Consider the following 7,032-nt stretch of genomic DNA (forward strand, 5'->3'; position numbering starts at 1 on the left):
CTGCAATAAGGAACGGGCACGTGGAGACCTCTGCACTCCCCTGAGTTAGTGCCCCTCACACTCCTAACGTTCCCTATACAGGTTCCTCACCTGTCGCCGAGCCGGAACCTGTCACCCTAGCACACCCTACACCTATCCCTTGATAGGAAGCTGGGTGGTGCAGGCACTGGCCCCACCGCTGTACTAATACACACCAGGGAAAAATACAAACAGGGATAACAGCACTTAGCTCTGCTCTGTTGCTCTTGCTCCCAGCAACAGAGTCCAGCACCAGAATGCAGCTTTCCTCCTGAATAGCTGCTACGTTACCAAGCATTGTCAGAGCTGCAAGGAACTCTCTCTAGCTCCTTCCTCCACCAAGGATGGTTGGAAATGACCAATATCACCAACAGTGATTGCAACCACCTGACACTCTTTTATAGGTAAGAGCCAGCAATCACACCTGCTTCATAATCACGTGCACTAAACTAAAGTAACCAGAGTGCAGTTACCCTAACGGCCACCGGGCTCAAAAACTAACTTTACGCACACAGCTTAAGGAAAAAAAAAAGGTTACTAGTGCTTTTATCTGTCATGATCCAGCATGGATCCTGACACCCATGATCTAAACATCATTGAAAGTCTGTGACTAGACCTCAAAATACCAGTGCATGCAAGATGACTCAGGAATCTCACAGAACTCGATGAATTGATTAAAATCCATCAAGCAAAAATTGAAAGCACTTTCAAAAGGGGGTGGTGCTAAGTATTAACCATGCAAGGTGCCCAAACCTTTGCATTGCTCTATTTTCCTCTGTATTTTTTAAAAAGTAAAAGATGAAAAAAAAACATTTTTCATAAAATACAAAAAAAATGTGTCATCTTTAACCTTTGGACTTTTAGAGATAATTTGAACTTCAACTTGCTTAACTGTTAACAATAACAATAATTGACCAGGGGTGCCCAAACGTTTCATGCCACTGCACTTACCTAATCGTCGCTGTAGGCTCTGACTTGGACGGTTCCATGTGATAATTCCCTACTTTGTACACAGCTGCACCGTACTTTGGTGAGCTTACTCTCCCTTACCATTTCCCTTCATTGTAACTTTGCAGTCCAAAACCTCACAATACTGAAAAATTATACATGCTTTGGAGGTAGATATGGACCTCCTTACTTCTTCTTCTTCCCTTGTGTAGCTGCTTATGTTGCAGTAATGATATTTACGCCCCTGGTCTATAGGTCCTATCGACTCTCCAGTGACAAAGGAAGGATCTGAATTTTAAAGCTCAAGGCTTATGTTCTCAGGATAGACAAGCCAAAACCAGAGGTTTCAGTCCGAGGCTTTCTCACCTCTACCTATTCAGAACACATGGATGCTCAGGTAAATTGAGCGTGCTAGTATATGGAGACAATGAGAGATAGCTGTTAATAGGCATCCAATGTGTATAACAGTATCTGATGTTTATTATCACCTTTATGCTTGGGGTACTAAAAAATAAAACTTTTTCTGTACCTTTTAAAACTCAAGATCATATTAGCAAGGCTGGGTTGAGAAGTATATTACTTTTTCATTATAAATAAGAAATTCAAATTTACTGAAAATGCAAAATAATAATTGTATGCAATATACTTCTGTGGAATTCTTATATTAAAATCTGTCACTTCCCAGTAGAGTTAGGTTTCTCATTTATAATCACACTTATCTTACAAACCACACACACACCATCATCCATTTCTAGGATTTTCAAAGCAGTTTTTTTTCTAGCTATTGTTCAATAAATCTTAATAATATTGAAAGAAGAGAAAGAAAAACAAATGGGGACAGCCAACCAAACAAAATATTAATTTCCAATGGAAATAAATGGCTTCGGACTAAGTCTTGTGGAACACCTATTTCACGAAACAGCCAGAGCGTAGAAAAGAAAACACAGAATAACATAATGCATTAGTATAATTGGAAAGCAAGTAAAGTACCGCACATTCAGCTTAACAGTTTGAGAAATCTTCAAATATAACAGAAGCTGCAGGGGAGTGACGGCAAGGAGGTGTACATCAATACAAACAGATGATGAGATAAGATGGAATATTCTTGATAATTAAACCAGCATTGACAATTAATATTTAATTGAGGTCCCACAAATGCCACATGCTCAACACATGATAAAAGAAGATGAAAGATAACAGATTAACTTTCTTATTACCTCCAGGCTTCCTCTGTTTAGATCAGTTGCATTTGCCAATTTATTTGACAGATTTTTAGTAAAGGACCAAAGACAAACAAAATAAATAGCTCCATATTTACTATGCATATATTGCCAAGAGAACAAAGCTTTCACAATTCACTTTAACTGTTTATAAGCTATTTATTGTTTCTGTTGCAAGTATTTGTTCTATAGAGAGAAAGAGGACTTGAACGCTAGTCGCACCTATTGGTAGTAGCAATCCTAAAAGTCAATATCAACCTTTCGGCGAGACTTGCCATATGACTTAGGATTAAAACCAAGCCAGAATCTCATTTTACAGACATATATTTTGAGGTGTTGCCTCTCATCAGTGCAGAGTATGAGATCTGATTTGACTATTTGAGAGGCCTAAGACTGGGAACTACGGGGTAATGTTTAGTGGAGAGTGACATGCCTTGCCTGACATGCCAGTATAAGGTGGCTTAAACGCTATGCAATGCTCCTCTGGGAAATTAAATATGCAAATTGCCTCTTTAAAGAGGAAGAGGACTTGAACTCTAGTGCCACCTATTGGAAGTAGCTATCCTAAAAGTCAATATTGACTTTTTGTTTCTTTTGCTACATTTAGCGCCTACCTAACATGTTACAATCACTCCAACGTAATTCCTTTTATTGGAAGTTACCCTTCTCAATATCTACGCTACAATGACTGAAACGAGTCAGATCGTTAGATCTTCTGAAATATCAATAATATAGAAATGTTCTGCTCTTCTAATATGTCTATACTTGATCAGTGTTGGACATTTTCTGGTCTCAAAGCATGTGTATAATGGCAAAATTAAGGTATGAATATCTCCATATTGGCCAGAGTTTTCTAAGAAGCATACCTGTGGTTAAAAAATCTGAGGACTACTTTTCAAGAAAATTGTCTCTCTAGAAATATGTACATTTGGTGCTGGGTGCACCGTGAGTGGATTGGAACACCATCCCTTAGTCAAGCTGGCTATCCAGCTTCCTCCCACACTTCGATGATTGACAGTACTGGGTTCATTAGAATTAGAGCTGTCAATCTATGAAACATGGCAAAGAAGAAGATGCCAGATGGATTGAGGGACTGCCCACGGTAAACTGAGCACCCAATTTGCATTTTACTTCTAGGATTCTTTTCTCATACGTGTAAGATTTCCTGCACTGAAAATATGATTGGGACAGTGAAGAAGAACACATCGAGATCTCTGAAGGGGACAAAAGTTACAGCATCTAAAGGAGAACTTATCTATTGGAATAAAAACCCTGCCTGACAAGTCCTGGCTTTTATTGTGCTGCATATGTTAAATGAAATTGTTTTTGACACATATATTGCTTTAGGGTAGAAGAACTTTATCAGAGTTTAAAAAGAATCTCTCTGATGCATATAGGTTGGGACTTTAGAGGAAGGAAGACACAATTTTTCATTTTTGAGCTTTTGATTTTTCTTTCCCTTATTCCAAGAGCCATAACTTTTTTTAATTTTTCCATTAATATAGCTGTGTGACATCCTGTTTTTTAGAGGGACAAGTTGTACTTTTATATGACAATACTAAAAAAATGGAACTCCGCATTTGATTTTTTTTTTATTTACTGCATTCATTTAATGGTGCAATTGACCAGGCAGAATGATTCTCCAGGTTTGTATGATTACTCAGATACCAAGCATGCATAGCTTTTATTTTATTTAGGTGATGAAAAAAATTCAAAAAGTTTTGCTTCTAACGTCATTTTCCGAGAACCAGAACATTTTCAATTTTCAGGATCCGGAGTACTGTGAAGGTTTGTATTTGTGCTGATGTTTTTACCGATATCATTTTGGGTTAGATATGATGTCTTGATCATCTCTTATAACATTTTTATGTGCAGTTACAGCGGCTGAAAAAGGTAAATTCTGGCATTTTTATTTTATTCTATTTATACCATTTACCAAATTAATTTATTTTATATTTTCATAGTTAGGACTTTTACAAATGGAGTGATACCAAATACATGTATTTTTTCTTAATTTTTAATGTGGAAAAAGGGGGTTGATTTGAACTTTTATATAATTTGTTCAACTTTTTTCCCTTTTAGCTGTATTTGTTAGTCCCTTTAAGTAGAGTACTTGAACTTCTGATCATCCAATTGCTAGTACTATACACAGTTCAATAAGGAATAAATTCTTGGACTTTAAGTGCGCTGCCAGACAGATTCAATAACCACACAAGGTTAAAAAAGTTAACCCTTTAATCCCTACGCGTTTCGAAGCATAACGCTTCTTCTTCAGGGGTTGATACATCTGATGTATCAACCCCTGAAGAAGAAGCGTTATGCTTCGAAACGCGTAGGGATTAAAGGGTTAACTTTTTTAACCTTGTGTGGTTATTGAATCCGTCTGGCAGCGCACTTAAAGTCCAAGAATTTATTCCTTATTGAACTGTGGTACGGTTCCGCTGTGGACCGTTGGACGTGCAGCAGGCTGACTCACTATACAAGCTTTATTTTATCTTTGAGAAGGTGAGTTTAATACATTCAGTAATTGAACATTTTACCCGGATAAGACCCTATTGCGCTTTTGTTTCAACCTTCTAGTGAAAATAACCTAGTACTATACACAGCAATAGTTAGGGAGTAGGCATATGACATACCCAAAACGTCATATGTCGGTAAGAGTTTAAAGTGACCCTTACCTTTTAGAACCATCTAATTTTAAGCTCCAAAATGCACTGCTGACTGTCTGAGCTTACTTTTTCTGATACAGAGCTCCAAATTCTCCAGACTTATAGATAAAATATGCTATACTGAACACCTGCATCTACCACTCATGGATACTATACAGTGTACTGTTCTCAATTAAACTTAAAGAAGCACTCCATTTTTTTATAAATGCACCTCCACCTATTTATGTGTCACATTCTACACTTCTTTCATATGTAATGTAGTCAATTTCCAATTGCTCAGCATCTTGTTTTCTCTTTTTCAGACATCAACTAAACACCTAGATCTCATCTTGAATTCTATTTGATTTGCCTGTGCTACGAATCACATGATGCATCAGCATTGTATGACAAGGGCAGCTAGAGGTAGTTCTATCTCTACCTGATGAGATGACACCATATACAGTATATTCCTTGAAATAAGGGATAATCACTATATCAAATCTTGCTGTCCTTATCTACATAAGTGTTCCCCACCTCCAGTACTCAAGAGCCACCAAAAGATTATGTTTTCAGTATTTTGTTAGTGTGGTACAGATGATATCCCATTAGCTGTGCAATACTAAAGAAATCTTGAAAGCATGATCTGTTGGTTGCTCTTTAGGATTGGAGTTGGGGACCAGTGATGTACATTATAACTGTATGGCAGGAGCTGTGCAATCATAATTTGTACTGTGAAAAGAGTTTATATAAAAAACAAGTTGCAGTCCATACAATTTAATCACACAGGCACTTCTAGTGTGTAAGATGGTAGCAACTTTGAGAGAACAGAAAAGCAAGTAATTCTCAGAGAAGGGAGGGCATCCAGTCATCACATGACCTAATTGAAAAAGCAAAAGATTTGCAGATATAAAACAACTAAATAAAGTAATGCTAAGTAAAAGTTATATTTCTGGGAGACTATTTAGAGAAAAAAATGAATGTAATTATTTGCTATTATCAGAATTCAGTGACTTGTGAAAGTAATCAGCCCTTGCCATTTTTCATGTTTTGCTACCTCACAATCTGAAAACTTTTTTTGAGGGTTTGCATCAGTGCATGTAAAGAACATGTTTACAACTGTGAACATTTGTTTTTCTTTTTATTGTGAAGCAAAGAACAAATAGGTAAAAAAACCTGAAAAATTATGTGTGTATAACTATTTACCCCCCTAAAGTCAGAGCCTTCTTTTTTGCAAATACAGCTGCAAGTCCCTTTTTATTTAAGTCTTGCCACTGGGATTTTTGGCCATTTCTCAAGGGAAAACTGCTCTAGCTCCTTCAAGTTAGATGGTTTCCTCTGGTGAACAGCAATCTTCAAGTTTGACAACAGATTCTCAATTGGATTTAGGTCTGCAATTTAACTCGACCACTCCAAAAGTTTTACATGTTTCCTCTTAAACCACTCAATTGTTGCTTTAGCAGTATGCTTTGGGTCATTGCCTTGTTGGAAGGTGAACCTCCGTCCCAGTCCCAAATCACTGACGGACTGAAACAGGTTATGCTCAAGTATATTCCTGTATTTTGTACCATCTATCTTCCCCTTGGCTCTCACCTTTTTCCCTGTCTCAGCTTTTGAAAAACATCTCCACAGAATGATGCTGTCACCACCATGTTTCACTCTGGAGATAGTGTTCTTGAGTTGATGAGATGTGTTGGTTTGTCACAAGACATAGTGATTGCTCTTGTAGCCAAAAAGTTCATTTTTGGTCTCATCTGACCACAGCCCCATCCTCCATATATTTGAAGATTCTCCCACATATGTTCGCATAGACAGATTTTCCAGCATCTGCTTGAGTACTCTGCAGCTCCTTCAGCATTGCCTTTGGTCTCTGTGCTGCCTCTCTGATTAATGCCCTCCTTACCCAGGCTAACAGTTATGGTAGGTGACCCTCTGTTGACAGGTTTGTTGTGTTACCATGTTCTTTACATTTGATGATAATGAATTTGATGGTGCTCCAGGGGCTGATCAGAGATTGGGATTTTTTTTATAACTCAACCTTGACTTGTACTTCTCAACAAATTTGTCCTTGACTTGTTTTGAGATCTACTTGGTCTTCATGTTATAGTTTGGTTGGTGATGTCTTTTGCTTAATGGTGTTGCAGCCTCTGTGACTTTTCAGAAAACATGTGTATATACTGACAGACCATGTGACCCTTAGA

General features: G+C 37.6%; 1 long non-coding RNA gene across 1 annotated transcript; it reads right to left on the reverse strand.

Annotated features, from left to right (window-relative positions):
* Positions 1-4,281: 4,281 nt before the first annotated feature.
* LOC141097511 (uncharacterized) lies at positions 4,282-5,321 on the reverse strand. Its single transcript, XR_012233970.1, has 2 exons — positions 4,777-5,321; positions 4,282-4,322 (listed from the first exon to the last, which is right to left on the reverse strand). It is a non-coding gene; the product is annotated as an uncharacterized lncRNA (long non-coding RNA).
* Between the last annotated feature and the right edge of the window lie 1,711 nt (positions 5,322-7,032).

This window comes from Dendrobates tinctorius, unplaced genomic scaffold, assembly GCF_039654945.1.
Source record: "Dendrobates tinctorius isolate UK_male_01 unplaced genomic scaffold, ASM3965494v1 ptg000084l, whole genome shotgun sequence".
Classification (NCBI taxonomy): Eukaryota; Metazoa; Chordata; class Amphibia; order Anura; family Dendrobatidae; genus Dendrobates; species Dendrobates tinctorius.